This window comes from Mobula hypostoma, chromosome 4, assembly GCF_963921235.1.
Source record: "Mobula hypostoma chromosome 4, sMobHyp1.1, whole genome shotgun sequence".
Taxonomy (NCBI): domain Eukaryota; kingdom Metazoa; phylum Chordata; class Chondrichthyes; order Myliobatiformes; family Myliobatidae; genus Mobula; species Mobula hypostoma.
Window position 1 is genome coordinate 194,464,621 of NC_086100.1, and position 22,320 is coordinate 194,486,940.

At 46.0% G+C, this 22,320-nt stretch overlaps 1 long non-coding RNA gene across 1 annotated transcript in view; it reads right to left on the reverse strand.

Moving 5' to 3' along the window:
- Positions 1–4,092: 4,092 nt before the first annotated feature.
- LOC134345020 (uncharacterized) overlaps positions 4,093–22,320 on the reverse strand; it is a 50,246-nt gene continuing 32,018 nt past the window's right edge. The window contains exons 2-3 of the long non-coding RNA XR_010017594.1: positions 5,224–5,539; positions 4,093–4,180 (exon numbers count right to left, since the gene is read on the reverse strand). This is a non-coding gene — a long non-coding RNA (uncharacterized LOC134345020). The remainder of the gene's footprint in view (positions 4,181–5,223; positions 5,540–22,320) is intronic.

Genomic DNA, 22,320 nt, shown 5'->3' on the forward strand with positions numbered 1-22,320 from the left:
AATGGGTGACTTCAATCTACATGTAGACTGGGTGAACCAAATTGGTAAAGGTGCTGAGGAAGAGGATTTCTTGGAATGCATGCGGGATGGTTTTTTGAACCAACATGTCGAGGAACCAACTAGAGAGCAGGCTATTCTGGACTGGGTTTTGAGCAATGAGGAAGGGTTAATTAGCGATCTTGTCGTGAGAGGCCCCTTGGGTAAGCGTGACCATAATATGGTGGAGTTCTTCATTAAGATGGAGAGTGACATAGTTAATTCAGAAGCAAAGGTTCTGAACTTAAAGAGGGGTAACTTTGAAGGTATGAGACGTGAATTAGCTAAGATAGACTGGCAAATGACACTTAAAGGATTGACGGTGGATATGCAATGGCAAGCATTTAAAGGTTGCATGGATGAACTACAACAATTGTTCATCCCAGTTTGGCAAAAGAATAAATCAAGGAAGGTAGTGCACCCGTGGCTGACAAGAGAAATTAGGGATAGTATCAATTCCAAAGAAGAAGCATACAAATTAGCCAGAGAAAGTGGCTCACCTGAGGACTGGGAGAAATTCAGAGTTCAGCAGAGGAGGACAAAGGGCTTAATTAGGAAGGGGAAAAAAGATTATGAGAGAAAACTGGCAGGGAACATAAAAACGGACTGTAAAAGCTTTTATAGATATGTAAAAAGGAAAAGACTGGTAAAGACAAATGTAGGTCCCCTGCAGACAGAAACAGGTGAATTGATTATGGGGAGCAAGGACATGGCAGACCAATTGAATAATTACTTTGGTTCTGTCTTCACTAAGGAGGACATAAATAATCTTCCAGAAATAGTAAGGGACAGAGGGTCCAGTGAAATGGAGGAAGTGAGCGAAATACATGTTAGTAGGGAAGTGGTGTTAGGTAAATTGAAGGGATTGAAGGCAGATAAATCCCCAGGGCCAGATGGTCTGCATCCTAGAGTGCTTCAGGAAGTAGCCCAAGAAATAGTGGATGCATTAGTGATAATTTTTCAAAACTCGTTAGATTCTGGACTAGTTCCTGAGGATTGGAGGGTGGCTAATGTAACCCCACTTTTTAAAAAAGGAGGGAGAGAGAAACCGGGGAACTATAGACCGGTTAGCCTAACGTTGGTGGTGGGGAAACTGCTGGAGTCAGTTATCAAGGGTGTGATAACAGCACATTTGGAAAGCAGTGAAATGATCGGACAAAGTCAGCATGGATTTGTGAAAGGAAAATCATGTCTGACGTATCTCATAGAATTTTTTGAGGATGTAACTAGTAGAGTGGATAGGGGAGAACCAGTGGATGTGGTATATTTGGATTTTCAAAAGGCTTTTGACAAGGTCCCACACAGGAGATTAGTGTGCAAACTTAAAGCACACGGTATTGGGGGTAAGGTATTGGTGTGGGTGGAGAATTGGTTAGCAGACAGGAAGCAAAGAGTGGGAATAAACGGGACCTTTTCAGAATGGCAGGCGGTGACTAGTGGGGTACCGCAAGGCTCAGTGCTGGGACCCCAGTTGTTTACAATATATATTAATGACTTGGATGAGGGAATTAAATGCAGCATCTCCAAGTTTGCGGATGACACGAAGCTGGGTGGCAGTGTTAGCAGTGAGGAGGATGCTAAGAGGATGGAGGGTGACTTGGATAGGTTGGGTGAGTGGGCAAATTCATGGCAGATGCAATTTAATGTGGATAAATGTGAAGTTATCCACTTTGGTGGCAAAAATAGGAAAACAGATTATTATCTGAATGGCGGCCAATTAGGAAAAGGGGAGGTGCAACGAGACCTGGGTGTCATTATACACCAGTCATTGAAAGTGGGCATGCAGGTACAGCAGGCGGTGAAAAAGGCAAATGGTATGCTGGCATTTATAGCGAGAGGATTCGAGTACAGGAGCAGGGAGGTACTACTGCAGTTGTACAAGGCCTTGGTGAGACCACACCTGGAGTATTGTGTGCAGTTTTGGTCCGCTAATCTGAGGAAAGACATCTTTGCCATAGAGGGAGTACAAAGAAGGTTCACCAGATTGATTCCTGGGATGGCAGGACTTTCATATGAAGAAAGACTGGATGAATTGGGCTTGTACTCGTTGGAATTTAGAAGATTGAGGGGGGATCTGATTGAAACGTATAAGATCCTAAAGGGATTGGACAGGCTAGATGCTGGAAGATTGTTCCCGATGTTGGGGAAGTCCAGAACGAGGGGTCACAGTTTGAGGATAGAGGGGAAGCCTTTTAGGACCGAGATTAGGAAAAACTTCTTCACACAGAGAGTGATGAATCTGTGGAATTCTCTGCCACAGGAAACTGTTGAGGCCAGTTCATTGGCTATATTTAAGAGGGAGTTAGATATGGCCCTTGTGGCTACGGGGATCAGGGGGTATGGAGGGAAGGCTGGGGCGGGGTTCTGAGTTGGATGATCAGCCATGATCATAATAAATGGCGGTGCAGGCTCGAAGGGCCGAATGGCCTACTCCTGCACCTATCTTCTATGTTTCTATGTTTCTATGAAGGCAAAAGTAACTCAAATAACCATGCGTTACAACAGTGGCATGCAGAAGAGTATCTCTGAATACACAGCACTTCGAACTTTGGAGTGGATGGGCTACAGTAGCAGATGACCACGAACATACACCCAGCAGCCACTTTATTGGGTACAGAAGGTCAAGTCAAGTCAAGTCGCTTTTATTGTCATTTCAACCATAACTGCTGGTACAGTACACAGTAAAAATGAAACAACGTTCTTCCAGGACCATGGTAACTAATACAGTGGCCACTGAATGCATATTTGGAAATCCCTGTCCAGCTAAACGTACCAACTTGTTTAAAATGAAAATTGTCATTGGAATTTATAGCAAGCACTCCCTCTTGATTAAAGAGAGCTGCGCCCGGGGTCTGTCGAATATTCCCTGCCTGTTGTATAACTCAGTGCCCAGTGGTTACAGCTGACAGTCTGCATAGTGTCTGTGTCTCTTCCCCACCCAGCAGAGGCCAGAGCAAGTGCTGAAAGACAGGAGAAAGAGCATTGCATCTCAAAGGGTGTGGGGAGGGAGTGGAGGGAGGAGAGAGAGAAAGAGGTTTAATATCACTGACAGACACACATACGGCATTCTAGCATAGGTGTCGGTGTCGTCCAGGTGATTTAAGTTGGGTAGAGAGTAAGAAACAGAGAGACAGACAGACAGAGGGAGCTACCGAGAGGTGGGATGGGGATCGAAGTACTAAGAGAAAGAGGGGATGGTGAGTGAAGGAAAGGAAGTGGAGATTCGCAAAAGGGAGAAAGAAAAGCAGAGAGTGGGATAGCTAGAGGGGAGAGGGAAAGATAGAAACAGAGATAGACACAGACAGAGATAGAGAGAGAGACAGAGACAGAGACAGAATGAGAGAAAGAGAGAGAGACACACACAGCAAGAGCTACTGAGAGATAGGGCTGGGAAAGAAGAACTCAGGGCAGGAGGGAAGTGTGTGAAAGATAGGGAGACATGCAGACTGAAGGAGAGAGAAAGGCAGGGAGAGAGACAGCCAGAGAGGGAAGAGAAAGAGAGAGAGAGAGATAGAAAAAGAGAGAGTGAGGAGAGACAGACCAACAAATTATTACTCAGAGAGGACGAGAGAGAAAGAGACAGACAGACAGACAGAAATAAACAGAGAGAGAGGCACAGAAAGGCAGAGGTGGGGTTTGGTCAGTAGAGAGACACAAGAAGAGCGAGAGACAGAGGTAAGGGAGAGACAAAGAAAGAGAGAGATAGGGAGAGCAAGGGTAAGACAGAAGAGGTGAGTGACAGCGGGAGAAAGAGAGAGAGAGAGAGAGAGAAGAGAATGAGAGATATATGAAGCAGCTCTTTTGCTCTGCTGACAACAAGGGAAAGTTTTTTTTTTGTCTTGACTCCATGCCACAAAGCTCTCTATCTCCTTCCTGTACTCCGTCTCCCTATTTGAAATACAATCAATCTAACTCTTCCCTCCCACATAGCCTTCCATTTTTCTTTCATCCGTGTGCCTATCTAAGAGTTTCTTAAATGTCCCTGACGTACCTGCCTCCACCATCACCCCTGGCAGCGTATTCGATGCACCCACCACTCTGTGTATAAAAACTTACCTCCGACATCTCTCCTATACTTTCCTCCAAACACCTTAAAATTATGCCCCTCATATTATCCACGTCTACATATCGCAGACAGGGCAGCCTAGGTGAAAGAGCAGAGATTAATTAACCAGCTTTACCTTCAGAAATTATGACTACATACCTGGTCGATGAGCAAACTTGGTGAGGTAAGATGAATGACTTATCCCCTCTGGGACCTGAGGGTCAAGTTTTTCACACAGAGCAAGTTTGAGTATATGTAACGTGAATACTGTTCGTATTGTTGAGTATATGGAACGAGAATTCTAACTGGATACATGACTATCTGGTGTGGAGGGTCGGAAAAGGGTGAGCTTGCAAACTCAGCCAACTCCATCATAGGCGCGTGCGCAGCCCTCTGGTGCAAAATGATATCGTATCTGTTAAATAGGGGCTGTGGACAATTCTGATTTGATGGAGATGGATGTGAAAGCACAGAGGAACATCTGGAAAAATTTCTGAAACGCTCGTTCGCTGCTGTCATTACTGCGCGGTCGGGAATCTTTCGGAGGGAAGGCCTCAAAATCCCCGGCTTTGCCTGCTGTTGGAGACCGAGATGGAGATTGAATCGTTCGGATAGAGATGGCGCTCAGTACCCAGTGTCAGAGAGCTGATCAGAGCTCAAAGTTTTCTGATGACTCAGAGTCGGACTGTGGTCGGGCATGGCAGGGAGAGTTTTTCTTCCTTCTCAAGTCTGCGTGAGATGTGGGACATTTGAGAGACTTTGAACTTTTTACTGTGCTCATGGACTTCTTCATCAAGTTACAGTATTGTTGCACTGTTGTAACTATATGTTATAATTATGTGGTTTTGTTAGTTTTTTTCAGTCTTGGTCTGTCCTGTGTTTTGTGATATCACACCGGAGGAAATATTGTATTATTTCTTAATGCATGCATTACTAAATGACAATAAAAGAGGATTGCATGTCTTCATAATCATATATAGCCTACCCACCAACCAGGACATCTTCAAAAGGCGACAGATGCCTCAAAATTGCAGCATCCATCATTAAGGAGCCCCATTACCCAGAACATGCCCTCTTCTCAGCTTCATCTCCTCTGCCACCTGGTTTATGAGCGGTCCCTGAACGCATGAAGACCATCTCACCATTGCGCTCTTTTGCTGCACCACTTCCTCCAAGAGGACCACGACCTTCTCATGGTTTGGAGCTTGCGTGCCTCAGTGGCCAGAGAGCTGTGGTGCTGGAGTCAGGGCTTTACACTTTGGTACTTGGTAGGGTCACCCATGCCAAACAGGTCAAAGGATACCAACAAAATTGTTACGGAAACAGCATTGAAGAATCCTATATCTGTGTACAACAGTACTTCGGAGCCTCCACCAGAGCTTGCATGACTAACAGTGATGAAAACCAAGGTACAGACATGATGGACACCACCAGAGATGGAGGACCTTCATCGCAGCCCTAAACACCAACGGCATAACGGGCAGTAAGTAAGTTGCACTACTTATTTATTGTAACTTTATTATTGTACATAGTAATTTTAGTTTGATTAATGACTGAATTGCAGTGCTTTTTTATTATTATACCCTCCTGCCTTGCACTGAAATGCTGCTGCAAAGCAACAGCTTGGCACATGGATTAAACCCGATTCTGATCCTGATTCTGATTGCTGTGCTACTGTGTCTCAGACTGTGGAAGGCAAGAATCAAATTGAGGAGACTGCAGGAGTTCAGATTCAAAGTAAATTTATTAGCAAAGTGCATATATGCCACCATATGCAGCCCTGCGATCCGTTTTCTTGTGGACATACTCCGTAAATCCAAGCACGGAATAGGCCCTTCCAGCGCTTCGAGCTGCACCGCCCAGCAACCCCAGCCTAGCCTAATCACAGGACAATTTACAATTAACCTACCAACCGGTAGGTCTTTGGACTGTGGGAGGAAACTGGAGCACCTGGGGAAAACCCACACAGTCACGGGGAGAACGCACAAACTCCTTACAGGCAAGGGCGGGAATTGAACCCCAGTCACCTGTACTCTGAACCGCTGTGTTAACCACTACACTACCATGACGAATCAATGAAAGACCGCACCCAGCAGGGTGGACTAACGGCCAATGTGCAAAAGACAACAAGTCGATCAAATACAAACGAAAGAAAGAATAATAAATAAATAAACAAACAAATAAATAAATGAAGAGTCCTTGAAAGTGAGTCCATAGGTTGTGGGAGTCAGTTCAGTGATGTGGCAAGTGAAGTTGGGTGAGGTTATACAGATATTCTGAAGTTGTACTGAGTCTATCCGTAGATACACCCAGGAATGAATCATAATCTGCATGCTTTCCGTGGTTTATAACAGGCACTTAGGAGTAAGCTGCAAGCTGTTATATAATGGCTTTATCTATCCTGACCTCCCCCTTCTCCTTCGCTCTCCTCAGTACCAACTCTTGTACGTCCACGCCGTCTGCCTCTCTACATTTCAGCCTGAACACCTAATAAAAAGGAGCTTCATGCCTGACCCTGACTGGTCAATGATCTTGAAAGCCAACGGGATCCCTTTAAAGTGCGGGTGGGATTTGAGAGCGAGTTCGGAGGTCAAGTTGGGTTGTTACAAGCACTTAAATAAACAGACGACCATCAAAGGGTCCAGTCATCGAACAGCTGCTCCATTTGTCCAGGGTACAGTTGTTCCCCAGCTCCTGACAGATGGAATTTTTTCACCTCAAGTAGTTTTCTGGAAAAGTATTATTTTATCAATGGGCTGGAGCTTAATCACCTGTTGTCCGCAGTCCTTCACCAGTGGGACTGCTGTGAAGCCAGACTCTGATCAGCTCTGATTGGGTAAGAGCAGGATTAGGAGTGCGATATTCACTGCCTGTGGTTCCTTAAGGTTGTCATAGCCTCGGAGGGGTGGGGGGGAGAGGGGTGTGGGTGATAAGCTCCCACTACCTATTAACCGCTCCCAGTGGTGTATGTCTCAAATCGCCTCTGACAACCAAGTCCATCTCCCGGCCTTCACGTGTGGCTTAGCTACTAAGCCTGGCAGGACCACTTCTACTGAGAAGAGAAGGGGCAAAGGTGAGTTACTGGCACCTTAAAACCAGTCGCTTTGGACCGTCGGGGCTGTTCAGCCATGGTTGAAAGGAAATCTAGGAGAACCTATGGAACATAGAATAGTACAGCACAGTACAGGCCCTTCGGCCCACAATGTTGTGCCGACCCTCAAACCTTGCCTCCCATATAACCCCCACCTTAAGTTCCTCCATATACCTGTCTAGTAGTCTCTTAAATTTCACTAGTGTATCTGCCTCTACCACTGACTCAGGCAGTGCATTCCATGCACCAACCACTCTCTGAGTAAAAAACCTTCCTCTAATATCCCCCTTGAACTTCCCACCCCTTACCTTAAAGCCATGTCCTCTTGTATTGAGCAGTGGTGCCCTGGGGAAGAGGTGCTGGCTGTCCACTCTAACTATTCCTCTTAATATCTTGTATACCTCTATCATGTCTCCTCTCATCCTCCTTCTCTCTAAAGAATAAAGCCTTAGATCCCTTAATCTCTGATCATAATGCATACTCTCTAAACCAGGCAGCATCCTGGTAAATCTCCTCTGTACCCTTTCCAATGCTTCCACATCCTTCCTATAGTGAGGTGACCAGAACTGGACACAGTACTCCAACTGTGGCCTAACCAGAGTTTTATAGAGCTGCATCATTCCCTCGCGACTCTTAAACTCTATCCCTCGACTTATGAAAGCTAACACCCCATAAGCTTTCTTAACTACCCTATCTACCTGTGAGGCAACTTTCAGGGATCTGTGGACATGCAACCCCAGATCCCTCTGCTCCTCCACACTACCCAGTATCCTGCCATTTTACAGGTAAAACAGAAGGAGAGTTCTGATCTCAGACCTCTGCTGGCTTATTACTCTACCCGCTCATGGGGAAGGCTTCGGGAGTAAATCCCGAGGGAACATCCCAAGCTGGGGTCCCTAAACCAGTCCTATATTGAGTTCAATGCTGAATGGCAATTCCTGCAACGCCATTGGTACTGAACTCTATCAGTCCCTGCCATTCCCTTGGATTTGTCAGCTGCATGGAGAGGGGAAGCCTGTGACATGGGCAACAACCTGCTCTCCATATCGTCCTGCCATAGGCTGCATATGACACTAAGACGCAACATTCATGGTCGACCCGACCGACGGAGGCTGCCCCTCCCTTCACTACCCGTCTAGTCCGTCGCGCTATGAGAGACGGGCACAGCATGCCCATTCCCGATACCCTCCTGATCCCAAGTGTCCTGTTGTTTCCCGTCCACAGACACTGAGCCACAGCAGTGGGGGGCCTCTGCCAGCTGTAGTCTCCCAGGGAGTCTGCTGTCTGCACAGATGAGAATTCAATCCTAGCCCGCCACCCAGAGGTGATAATCCAACCCACACCAGACAGGGCAGAAAGGAAAACAGAGGCATGCATTCAAAATCATCTATATACCCAGCAGTGGCATCAAGAATAACACCTTGACCTAGAGAGGACTGGGAGCAGGTAGTCTGCTCCCATGGGGAGGGGAAAAATTAGATCAAAGATAAATTTAAAGGAAAATATATAAGTTCTCAAGGAGAGTGTTCCAGGAATGCAGCAATTCATTTTAGACACAGAGTGAAGCTCCCTCTACATTATTCCATCACACACTCCCAGGGTCAGACAGAGGGAAGCTCCCTCCACACTGTCCCATCGCACACAGACCCAGTATGAGAAACAGAATAAAGCTCCCTCATCACTGTCCTATCACATACTCCCAGTACAAGGACAGCAAGGTTTAGACAGAGTGGAAAGCTCCTTGACAGCTGCTCATCCTAATACAGGAGCCCAGGTTATCGATCTGGATGCTGCCCGATCACCTCTCTAAGAGAGACTGATAACAAAGTGTCAGCCAATGGTGCCCAGGAGCTGGGATCATGACATAGATCCTATTGAATCTATTGAGCACATCTACGAGATCCCATAAGACCATAAAACATAGGAGTAAAATTCAGCCATTTGGCCCATTGTTGCCACAAGAAAACAGCATTCATCACCAAGGACTCCCCACCATCCCACCAACCCACCAACCCACCACCCCACCATCCCACCACCCCACCACCCCACCATTCCACCACCCCACCCTCCAGGCCATGCTCTCCTCTCACTGCTCAGGAGCAGTCAGTACCCGACAGCCATCAGGCTCCTGAACCAATGTGGATAACTTCACCCACCTCAACTCTAAACTGATTCTGTGACCTGCAGGCTCTCTTTCAAGGACTTTTTTTACAACTCGTGTTCTCAGTATTAACTTCTTTATTTGCACACTTTGTCTTCTTTTGCACGTTGGTTGATTGTCAGTCTCCTTCTTACTATGACTTCTCCTCTTCCTTTCCAGTCCCGATGAAGGGTCTCAGCCTGAAGTATTGACTGTTTACTATTTTCCATAGGTGCTGCCTGTCTTGTTGAGTTCCTCCAGCTTTTTGTTTATATATGTTTCTTTGTAGGTTCTATTTTTTTTCTTTATTTTTCCTGTAAATGCCTAAATACTTTATTAATGACACTTTTTCTGGTAAATGGTCACTGCAAACAACAGCCTATAACGTCCCTTTAGGGTTGGAGACGATTCGATGCAGCAGAACCGAGGTAAGGCACCAGGTCCATTGACAAGAGTGAGGAAGGAGCCGAGGTTCGATGAATGTAGGTGCCAGGCTGAATCAGGGAGATCGGATGCAATCCAAATCAAGGTGGCGGGTCCAGGCCCCAGACTATACCAAAGTGACAGAACCCAACGTTTGGATGATGATTTAAGCACTGGCCCAGATTGAAAAGGTGGGGGTACCAGGGCCAGAGGCAAGGGACTGACCAGTTCAGCTCGCTGCTCCACAACGTTTACTCGGCTCCGCATCGAACTGAGGCTGTGGTCTCGTGTCTGTGGCTGACTCTCTGTCATGGATTTCAGTTCTGAATGCTATTTGCTTGCTTTCATCGTTTGCATGATTCGTTTTTTTTCTCAGCACATTGAGGGTTTGACGTTTCCTTTTTTTAATGGGTTCTTTCAGGTTTCTTTGTCTTGTGGCTGGCTGTAAGGAGGCAAATCTCAAGGATGTATAATGTATACATTCTTCAATAATAAATGTACTTTGAATTTTGAATTTTGGAATGCCTGCATGAAAATGAATCACAAGGTAGTATACAGTAACATATACCTGCTTTGATAATAAATGTACTTTGGACTTTGAACAGACAACAAAGTAATGAATAGACATTGTGAGTGAGGAGTACAGAGAGCAGTCCTGGCTGTTTTGCTGGGGAACTTTGCAAACTTTCAATATATAAACTTTTACTCCAACTTCATTGACACTTCCAAGTGCAGATCATCAAGCTACGAAGCTATGGTGAATTTTTATCGGTACATTTGCAGGAACAGATTCCTTTTATTGTTAAGGGCTGACCGGCAGAAAGTGAAATTGGTGAATCAGTAAATTGGTTTATTATTGTTATATTAGCTACAACTTTGACAAACTTCTATAGATGTGTGTTGGAGAGTATACTGACTGGCTGCATCATAGCCTGGTATGGAAACACCAATGCCCTTGAATGGAAAATCCTACAAAAAGTAGTGGATATATTCCAGTCCATCACAGTAAAGCCCTCCCTAACACTGAGCGCATCTACATGAACTGTTGTCACAGGAAAGCAGTAGCCATCATCTGGGCTCCCCACCATCTCTTCTCATGGCTACCATCAGAAAGAAGGTACAGGAATCTCAGGACTCACACCACCAGGTTCAGGAACAGTTATTACTCCTCAACCATCAGGCTCCTGAACCACAGGGAATAACTTCAGTCAACTTCACTTGCTGCATCATTAAACAATTCCCACCTTCAAAGGCTCTTCATCTCCTCTTCTCGATATTTATTGCCTAATTATGTATTATTATTATTATTATTATTTATTTTTTCCTTTTGCATTTGCAGTTTATTGTTTTTTACACACTGGTTGCTTGTTGTCCTGTTGGATGCAGTCTTCCATTGCGCAAAGGGAGGGTGGAGGGGTTCTTCAGGCTTCAATGTTTCTATCATTCTTGTTCGTGTTTCATGGATGTCTGTGAAGTGTATGAATTTCAGGTAGCATCATGTAAACTTACTCTGATATTAAAATGAATCTTTGAACCTTTAATTCTATAAGGTTATTGGATTTACTGAGTATGCCCACAAGAAAATGTATCACGGTGTTGAATATAGTGACATATATGTACTTTGATAATAAAATTACTTTGAACGTTTTATGTACCAAGCTGCAATGAAAAACTTGACTTGCATATCATCCATACAGATGATCTCATTACACAGAGCACTGAGGCAGTACAAGGGAAAACAATAACAGAATACAGAATAAAGTGCTAGCATTACAGAGAAAGGACAGCATAGGCAGACAATAAGGTATAAAGGTTATGTAGATGTGAGATTAAGGCTATCCGTTCAATAGTCTTATAACAGTGGCATAGAAGCTCTCTTTGGGTCTGATGGTACATATTTTCAGGCTTACATATCTTTAGCGTGATGGGAGTGTGACAAGAGGCCTCGGCAAGGATGGTTTGGACCCAAGTACTGGAGTATCAGCGACTAAAATAAGAACAGAAATAAGAACATAAGAAATAGGAGCAGGAGTCGGCCATCCGGCCCATCGAGCCTGCCCCTCCATTCTATAAGATCACGGCTGATCTGTCTGTAAGCTCAGCTCCATCTGCCTGCCTTTTCTCCATAACCCTTAATTCCCTTACTATGTAAAAACCTATCTAACTGTTTCTTAAATATATTTAGTGAAGAAGCCTCAACTGCTTCCCTGGGCAGAGAACTCCACAAATTCACCACTCTCTGGGAAAAAGTTTCTCTCATCTCCATCTTAAATCTTCTCCCCTGAATCTTGAGGCAATGTCCCCTAGTTCTAGTCCCACCTACCAATGGAAACAACTTTCCTACTTCAATCTTATCTATCCCTTTCAAAATTTTGTATGTTTCTAGAAGACCCCCTGTCATTCTTCCGAACTCCAGAGAGTATAGTCCCAGGCAACTCAATCTCTCCTCAGAATCTCTCTTCATCCCTGGAATCTGCCTGGGTAACTTCCTCTGCACTGCCTCCAAAGCCAGTATATCCTTCCTCAAGTATGGAGACCAGAACCGCACACAGTACTCCAGGTGCGGCCTCACCAGTACCCTGTACAGTTGCAGCATGAAAATCAAGACATGATTTCGAGACTGAGACAAGAACTGGGTTCTTGACTAGAAACTAGATGAGAATCCAAATGAGACGGAATTCCTAAACACTCTCAAAGACTGAACCAAAGTTGATCTGACGATTAAGCCCCTATACTGAGTTCATGTGCTCTTTGTATATCCAAATCTTGGCGCCAAACCATGGCCGCCAATTCACAGAGTGGGTAAGAATCCTTAAAGGGACAGCCCAGCTATAGATACACTGGATAATCAGAGCGTCTAAACCCCAGAGGCTGGCGCGATTGGGTGTTTACCATAACATGGAGGGGAAGATGGGATGGGTGAGCTCCTTGAGTATGTTGGCTGCTTTACTGAGGCATCGAGCAGTCTTGAGAGTGTCCATGGAGGGGAGAGTGGCTTCCATGATGTTCTGAACCATGACCACAACTCAGTTTCTTGTGGGTTTGAGCAGAGCAGTTACAATACCAAGCCATGATGTGTGCAGATAGTATGCTTCCTATGGTGAATCTATAAAAATTGGTGAGGGTCAAACGGGACACACTAAATTTCTTCAGCCTCCTGAGATGCTGGTGAGTTTTGTATGGACATATACACTTCAAGGAATGTAAAGATCTCAACCGTCTCGCCCTCAGCACCACTACTGAGAATAAGTGTGTGTGCACCACCCTCCCCCCCTGAAGCCAGTGACCAGCTCTTTTGTTTTGTTGATGTTGAGGGAAAGCTTGTTGTCATAACTCCACCTCACTAGGATCTCCATCTCCGGCTTGAATTCCAGTTTGTTGGGATACTGCCCAATACGATGCTATCATCTGCAAACCTGTGAATCAGGGGCTCGCAACCTGGGGTGATGGACCCCTCAGCTAATGGTGGAGGTTCATGACATAATGAAGGTTGGGAACCCCTAGTGTAAATAGTGTTAGAGCAGAATCTGGCCACGTAGTCATCATATCACAGAAAGGTTGCCAACCTGAGCCTCCTACCAAACTCAACCTCAGGACCAGGAACCCAATCTACTTAGCACACCTGAGAATTAAGTCCCAATTTACTTTCTTTATCTATGGACAGATAAGAATGCCTTGATGCAGTGCCGTGTAAGTTCACAAGAATGAGGAGATGGTTCTGAGAGGACAGGTACTCTGAACGTACTCATTGGTGTTTACAAAAATGAGGGTGGATCTCTTTGCCCAAACAAGACAGAGTGTGACTCACATGGAACATTCTCTTTGGTAACTCAAATTACAACTCACACAAAATGCTGGAGGAACTCAGCAGGTCAGGCAGCATCTATGGAAATGAATAAACAGTCAACGTTTCGGGCCGAGGCCCTTCTTCAGGACTGGAAAGGAAGGAGGAAGATGCTAGAATAAGAAAGTGGGGGGTGGCAGAGGAGTACGAGCAGATAGATGATAGGTGACACCAAGCGAGAGGGGAAGTGGGGGGGTGGGAGAGGGGATGTAGTATGAAGCTGGGAGGTGATAGGTGGAAGAGGTAAAGAGCTGAAGAAAAAGAAATCTGATAGGAGAGTGGACCAAGGGAGAAGGGGAACCAGAGGAGGAGAAGAGAAGAGCTGAGAGGAGGGCTGGAATGGAGAATGAAGAAATAGGGATGCGGGAAGAGAAACAATTACTGGAAGTTAGAGAAGTCGATGTTTCATGCTATCAGATTGGAGAAGACCCAGACAGAATATGAGTTGTTGCTCCTCCAACCCCGAGTGGAATCTTATTGTGGCAGCAGATACGCTCTGTCATGTAAGGATTAAATCTGAGAGTATGATGGGACAATGTAGAGAGAGCTTTATTCCATGCTGGACTTGTGGCCTTGTCGAGTGTGATTGTACAGTGTGAAGAAGCTTTATGTCTATCTCACGTCCTGCAAGTGTGCGATGGGACAGTGTCGAGGGAGCTTTGATCTGTATCTAACCTGTGCTATCCCTGCACTGGGAGTATGTGATGGGACAGTGTCGAGCGAGCTTTATGTTTAACTTGTGTCCTGGCAGTGCGTGATGGGACCGTATCGAGGGAACTTTATGTCTAACTTGTGTCTTGCAGTGCATGATGGGACAGTGCCATGCAGAGGGAGCTTTATGTCTAACTTGTGTCCTAGCAGTGCGTGACGGGACAGTGTAGAGGGAGCTTTATGTCTAACTCGTGTCCTGGCAGTGTGTGACGGGACAGTGTAGAGGGAGCTTTGGTCTGTATATAACCTCTACTGTCCCTGCACTGGGAGCTTGTGATGGGACAATGTGGAGGGAGCTTTGCCCTTCCACTGCTTGTCCACCTTCCCTATTCCTCAAAGTTCATACAAATTAGTGCTAAATATTCCACATGGTATCCCATGTCTAGATTCCTTCTGTTGATGTCACTGCAACACACCTCAGGGATAGAACTCACCAACTGTTTAGTGTACAAAGCAAGGAGGCGTTTCTAGGTAATGGCCCTCGCGAATGGCGGGGCCGATTCAAGCAGCCTCTCTGCCCATCTGCCTCTGAGCTTCCTCTACATGACGATGGACCACTGCCCCCCTCTCTTCTTCATTCTCTTTCCCTTTTCTCTCTCTATCTCTTTGAGATTTCCTATCTCTCTCTCTCCCTCTTTGAGACTCACTGAGACACTTTCCCCTGCCTCATCTCGCTGCCCCTCCATCCACCCCCTGGCTCTCACTTGCTTCCCTCTGGGGATGTGAGTGCGTTCGCCTTTGAAGCCCCTCACTCGGTGCCAAGGGTTAATCTTCAAGGCGGTAACCTGAGGCCCTGACTCCTCAGAAACTGTAACCACAGCTGCAGAGTGAGGCTCAAAGCAAATAAGATTTAACTGCGAGCAATTCCGACCGTGATGCCAGAGACGAAACCCGATATGGGAGCGATGTTTAAGCGTGTTACACTCCACGTTACGGTAGATTTGTAAATGCATTGATAATTTTTTTTAAACCCCAATATTCTGGAGAAGTAATTAACGGCATTTCTGAAAGAGCTTGCCGGCCTGACCCTTGGACTTTTCTTTCAAGGGGGACGTTTTTCAGTCTGCTTCCAAGAGTCTTAATAACAGGAGTTTTGAAGTTGACAGCACAAGCTGGAAGGCCTACTGATGAAAATAAAATCCAGTAAACCCCGTGATGATAAGCAACATAATAAGGCTGCATCCTCAGTCCCTGTTCGACTCACTGTTCACTCACGACTGCGTGGGCAGATTCTGTACAAACTCCACGAAGTTTGCAAATGGCACCACCATCGTGGGCCAGATCACAAACAGCCACGAGAGGGAGTACAGGAAGGAGAAAGAGAGCCAGGTGACATGGTCAAGTTAAGTCAAGTTTATTGTCATTTAAGTATATACATGTATACCGTCAAACAAGACAATGTATCTCCTAGCCAGGGTGTAAAGCACTGTAGAACACATAATAGACATATAACACACAATAAATGAATGACACATAAATAACCAAAGTAAATTGCATAAATTAAATATTGTAGGGTGCAGAACAGATTAACCAGTGAGACGTCGAATGCAAGGCGGCAGGGAGTTCAGAAGCCTAGTGGCCTCAGGGAAGACACTTCCCCATCCTGGCCGTTCTTGTCTCATCTCCCATCTGATGATAGAAAGTCAAAGAGGATGCTGGATGGATGGGTGGGATCCCTGTCTATGCATTCCTGTTAAATGTCCCCAATGGATGGTAGGGAGAGACCCCTATGATCCTCTTGGCCATTTTCATAGTCCTTTGCAGGGACTTCTGGTCTGATGCTCTCCTGCTCCCAGACCAGATGGAGATGCAACTTGTCAGGATGCTGTCAAAGGTGCTCCTGTAAAATGCAGTTAGATGGGTGGATGGGAGCTTCACTTGCCTCAGTTTCCTTAGAAATAGAAAGGCACTGCTGTGCCTTCTTATTCAGGGAGGTCACCTGTGGTGTGGACTCCCAGGAACTTGGTATCATAACAACAATGAAGAAAGTGCACCAGCATCTCTACTTAGAAACACAGAAAACCCACAGCACAATACAGGCCCTTCGGCCCACAAAGCTGTGCTGAACATGCCCTTACCTTGGAACTACCTAGGCTTACCCATAGCCCTCTATTTTCCTAAGCTCCATGCATCCATCCAGGAGTCTCTTAAAAGACGCTATCGTTTCCGCCTCCACCACTGCTGCCTGCAGCCCATTCCACGCACTCACCATTCTCTGCGTATAAAACTTACCCCTGACATCTCCTCTGTACCTGCTTCCAAGCATCTTAAAGCTATGCCCTCTCGTGCTGGCCATTTCAGCCCACGGAAAAAGCCTCTTGACTATCCACACGATCAATGCCTCTCATTATGTTGTACACCTCTATCAGGTCACCTCTCATCCTCTGTCAGTCCAAGGAGAAAAGGCCGAGTTCGCTTAATCTATTCTCATAAGGCATGCTCCCCAACCCAGGCAACATCCTTGTAAATCTCCTCTGCACCCTTTCTATGGTTTCCACGTCCTTCTCTCATGTGTTATCCTCTTGCTCTTCACATACTTGTAGAATGCCTTGGGGTTTTCCTTAATTCTGTCCGCCAAGGCCTTCTCATGGCCCCTTCTGGCTCTCCTAATTTCATTCTTAAACTCCTTCCTGCGAGCCTTATAATCTTCTAGATCACTATCATTACCGAGTGTTTTGAACCTTTTGTAAGCTCTTCTTTTCTTCTTGACTAGATTTACAACAGTCTTTGTACACCACTGTTTCTGTACCCTACCATCCTTTCCCTGTCTCATTGGAACGTATCTATGCAGAACCCCACACAAATATCCCCTGAACATTTGCCATATTTCTTCCATACGTTTCCCTGAGAATATCTGTTTCCAGTTTATGGCTCCAAGCTCCTGCCTGATAGTCTCACATTTCCCCTTACTCCAATTAAACATTTCCCTAACTTGTCTGTTCCTATCCCTCTCCAATGCTATGGTAAAGGAGATAGAATTGTGATCATTATCTCCAAATTGCTCTCCCACTGAGAGACCTGACACGTGACCAGGTTCATTTTCCAATAGCAGATCAAGTACAGCCTCTCCTCTTGTAGGCTTATAAACTTCCTCATAAACACTAGAGATTCTGCAGATGCTAGAAATCCAGAGCAATGCACAAAATACTGGAGGACCCCAGCAGGTCAGGCAGCAATTATAGAAGAAACAAACAGTTGACATTTCAGGCCAAGATCCTTCATCAGAACAATCAGGACTGTGGATGAAGAGTCCTTTCCATAGATACTGTCTGACCTACTGAGACTTCCACAGAAGGCCAAGAGAATTCTGCATGTCCCTGGTGACTCATAAAGATTGCACATTAAAAGCATCCTACCTGGACCATCACAGGCTGGTGTGACACTTGCTCTGCCTAGAACCACAAAAAAGTTGCAGAGATGTAAACACAGCGCAGTCAATCACACACACTAGCTTCTTCTCCACATGGATTCTGTCTACACTTCCTGCAGCCTCAGAAAAGCAACCAACATGTTCGAGGACCTACCCCACCTTGTTCATTCTTTCCTCATCCCCATCCACCACCTCCCACCCCTAACAATTCCACTGAGTACAAGATACAGAAGCCTTTAAGCACATACCACCAGGCTGAAGGACAGCTTCGATCCCACATTCAACACCTGACTGTGTGGCCAGACACAGTTCAAACAGCATCTGTTAATTCACTGATGACACCACTGTTGTTGGTAGAATCTTACATGGTGATAAGGAGGTGTGCAAGACCGGGGTAGATCAGCTGGTTGAGAGGGGTCGCAACAACAACGTCACACTCAATGTCAGCAAGATCTGGGAATTGATTTTGGATTTCAGGAAGGAGAAGTTGGGAAAAAAATGCACCAGTCCTCACTCTGCGGCCAGCGGTGGAAGGAGTGAGCAGTTATAAGTTCTCGGATATTCTATGCTGGACACAACAGAGCGATACATTTACCTAGAAGGCACTCCTATGGCTGTACTTCGTTGGGAGTTTCAGCAGATTTGGTATGTCACCAATGACTTCTACAAATTTCTATCAATGGATTGTGGACAGCATTCTGACTGGTCGCATCACTGTCTGGTATGGAGGGGCCAATCCACAGGATCACAAGAAACTGCAGACGGTCGTAGAGCCAGCCAGATCTTCACAGGCACAATCCTCCCCACCAACAAGGCGTGATGACTCAAGAAGGCATCCATTATTAAGGACCCCCATCAGCCAGGACATGCCCTCTTCTCATTACGACCATCAGGAAGGAGGTACAGGAGCCTGAGAATATGAGCTCAACAATTCAGGACCAGCTTCTTCCCCTCTGCCATCTGACTTCTTAACGACCCCTGAACCCATGAACACTACCTCACTGTTCCTCTTTTCACACTACGTCTTGTAACTTACAGTCACTTTTTAGATCTTGCACAGTCCTGCTGCCACAAATTTGCCGGTGATAATAAACCTGATTCTGATACGTGTTCCAAAACTAGAGGGCTGAAGATTGAGGTGAGAGTGAAAGGATCTAAAGGGGGGACATAGGGGCAATTTGGTGCAGCACAGAAATGCAGTGGTTAGCACAACGCTCCGTAGTACAAGCGATCTAGGTTCAGTTCCTGCCGCTGTCTAGGAGGAGTTTGCACGCCTCCCTGTGACCGCATGGGTTTCCTTCCGCAGTCCAAAGACGTACTGGTTGGTAGGCTAATTGGTCACTGTAAATTGTCCCATGATTAGGCTAGAGTTAAATGGGAGGAGGATTGAAAATTGGACTGAGTTCTGCCTCAACAGCTTCTCACTCAATGCCAGCAAGACCAAGGAGATGATTAATGACTTCATGAGGCAGAAAGCAGAGTACCAGTGTATGAGAGGTGGCGAGGGTCAGCAACTTTTAATTTCTTGGTGTTATCACTACGGAGGATCTGTCCTCAGCTCAGCATGAATGTGCAATTACGAAGAAGGCACGGCTACACTTGTACTTCCTTTGATGTATGTGCAGATTCAACATTGCATCTAAAACTTTGACAAACTGCTATACACGTGTGGTAGAGAGTATATTGACTGGCTGCATCACAGCCTGGTATGGTAACACCAATGCCTTTGAATGGAAAAGACTACAAAAAGTAGTGGATACAGGCCAGCCCATCATGGGTAAGGCCCCGCCAACCATTGAGCACATCGACACTGGATGCTGTCGCAAGAAAGCTCCATCCACCATCGAGGCCACGCTCTCTTCTCACTGCTGCCATCAAGAGGAAGGTACAGGAGCCTCAGAACTCACACACCAGGGTCAGGAACAATTATTCCCCCTCAACCAGAGGGGAAAACTTCACTCAACTTCACTTGCCCATCACTGTACTGGACCCCCCCCCCCACTTCTCTATCTCTCTCTTGCCCTTCAGTCTCTGTCTCTGTCTCTCTCTCCCCCCACTGTCTCTCTTTCTCTCTCTCTATCTTCCCCCACACTGTCTCCCCTCTTTTCTCTCTGTCTTTCTCTCTCTCTCTTGCTCCCTCCCTGTCTGTCTCTCTCTCTCTCTCTCTCTCTCTCTCTATCTCTGTTTCTCTGTTCCTCTCCCTCTCTCTCCCCCTTTTCTGTCTCTCTCGCTCTTCAGTCTTTGCCTCTGTCTCTCTCTCTCTGTCTGTCTGACTATCTGTCTATCTCCCTCCCTCTCTCTTGCCCTCACCCAGTCTCTGCCTCTCTCTCATACAGCAGGGGGTCATGAGCTCTGTGCTGTACTGATTCCCTTCACGTCCCTCGCTCACGCTGCGGACCCTCACGTGAAGAGGACCCTCCTGACACAGGGATGAGCTAGTCTGGAGTGCAGAAGGCACAGGCAGCTGGCAGCATCCTTTGTGAAAGACACTTCAACCACCTAATCCAGTAACTCAGCAAAGTCATCGAGCTCTCGTTGAAACATGTCAGCAGTGGATTAGAGGACAGAGGTCAGAGCATCAACACAAACAGCCCAGAGGCAAATGCTCAGGCCGCCTTTAAAGGGTTTTTTTTTGCCCAGGCTGATCCCACACAGCTGTAACACCAGCTCCAGTTCAACACCACATCCGTCACTGCCTCAGCAATGACCACCAGGCACTCTCCATCAGAGCCTCTCCCCACTTTCACTGATTGGAAAGCACGTCATAGAGTCATAGAACACTATAGCACAGAAACAGGCCATTCAGCCCATCTGATCTGTGCCAAATCACTGACCTGCCCACTCCCATCGACCTGAACTCAGACCATAGCCCTCCAGAGAGGCAGAAGAAAAGAAATTGTAGGCCAGTTAGTCTGACTTCAGTGGTTGGGAGGACGTTGGAGTCGATTGTTAAGGATATGGTTTCGGGGTACTTGGAGGCTCATGATAAAATTATTATTATTATGATTATGAGGACACGCAGTCCCCTTTTACTGTCATTTAGTAATGCATGCATTAAGAAATGATAAAATGTTTTTTCCAGAATGATATCATGAAAACACATGACCGACTTAAAAAGTAACAAAAACCACATAATTATAACATATAGTTACAACAGTGCAAAGCAATACCGTAATTTGATCAGAACAGACCATGGCACAGTAAAAGTCACAGAGTCTCTGGAAAGTCCCGTCATCTCACGTAGACGGTAAACCTCCAGCGCCGCCAACTTGCCGATGCAGCATTCTGGAAGCATCCGACCACAGTCCGACTCCGAGTCCATCCGAAAACTCCGAGCCTCCGACCAGCTCTCCGACACCGAGCACCGAGCACCATCTCTGCCGTGCGCTTCGACCCCGGCCCCGGCAACAGGCGATACACAAAGCCGAGGATTTGGGGCCTTCCCCTCCGGAGATTCTCGATCGCACAGTAGCAGCAGCAGCAAAGCAGGCATTTCAGAAGTTGCTCCAGATGTTCCTCTGCGCTTCTCACAGCTGTCTCCATCAAATCCGGATTGTGCACGGCCCCTAGTTACCCGTATTCGATATTCATTCGGAACAGTCACGCGCACTGCGTCGTGCCACTATCTTCTCCTCCCTCCAAAAAAAACAGGCCATAGTCAGCATGGTTTCCTCATGGGAAAATCTTGCCTGACAAATCTGTTGGAATTCCTTGAAGAAATAACAAGCAGGATAGACAAAGCAGAATTGGTTGGTGTTGTGTACTTGGATTTTCAGAAGGCCTTTGACAAGGTGCCACACATGAGGCTGTTTAACAAGTTATGAGCTTACGGTATTACAGGAAAGGTTCTAGTATGGATAAAGCAGTGACTGATTGGCAGGAGGCAAAGAGTGGGAATAAAGGAAGCTTTTTCTGGTTGGCTGCAGGTGACTAGTGGTGTTCTACAGGGGTCTGTGTTGGGATCATTTTCTTATGCTATATGTCAATGATCTGGGTGACAGAATTGATGGCTTTGTTGCAAAGTTTGCAGAGATATGAAGATAGGTGGAGGGGCAGGTAGTTTTGAGCAAGTCAAGTGGCTACAAAAGGACTTACACAGGTTAGGAGAATGGACAAAGAAATGGCAGATGGAATACAGTGCCGGGAAGTGTATGGTCATGCACTTTGGTAGAAGAACTGAAAGGGTTGAGTATTTTCTAAATGTCAAGAAAATACAAAAATCTGAGACACAAAGGGACTTTGGGGTCCTTGTGCAGGATTCCCTAAAGGTTAATTTGTAGGTCAAGTCTGTGGTGAGGAAGGTAAATGTGATGTTAGCATTCATTTCGAGAGGACTAGAATATAAAAGCAAGGATGTGATGTTGAAACTTTGCAAAGCACTAGTGAGACCTCACTTGAAGTATTGTCAGCAGGTTTGAAACTGGAGAGGGTTTAAAGGAGGTTCATGAAAATGATTCAAGGATTGAACAGCTTGTCATATGAAGAGCGTTTATTGGCTCTGGGTAACCTCATTGAAACCTATCAGATGGTGAAAGGCCTTGATAAAGTGGATTTGGAGAATATGTTTCCTGTGGTGGAAAACCAGAGGACACAGCCTTAGAATAGAGAGGCGTCCTTTTAGAACAGAGATGAAGATGAATTTCTTTAGGGGGAGAATGGC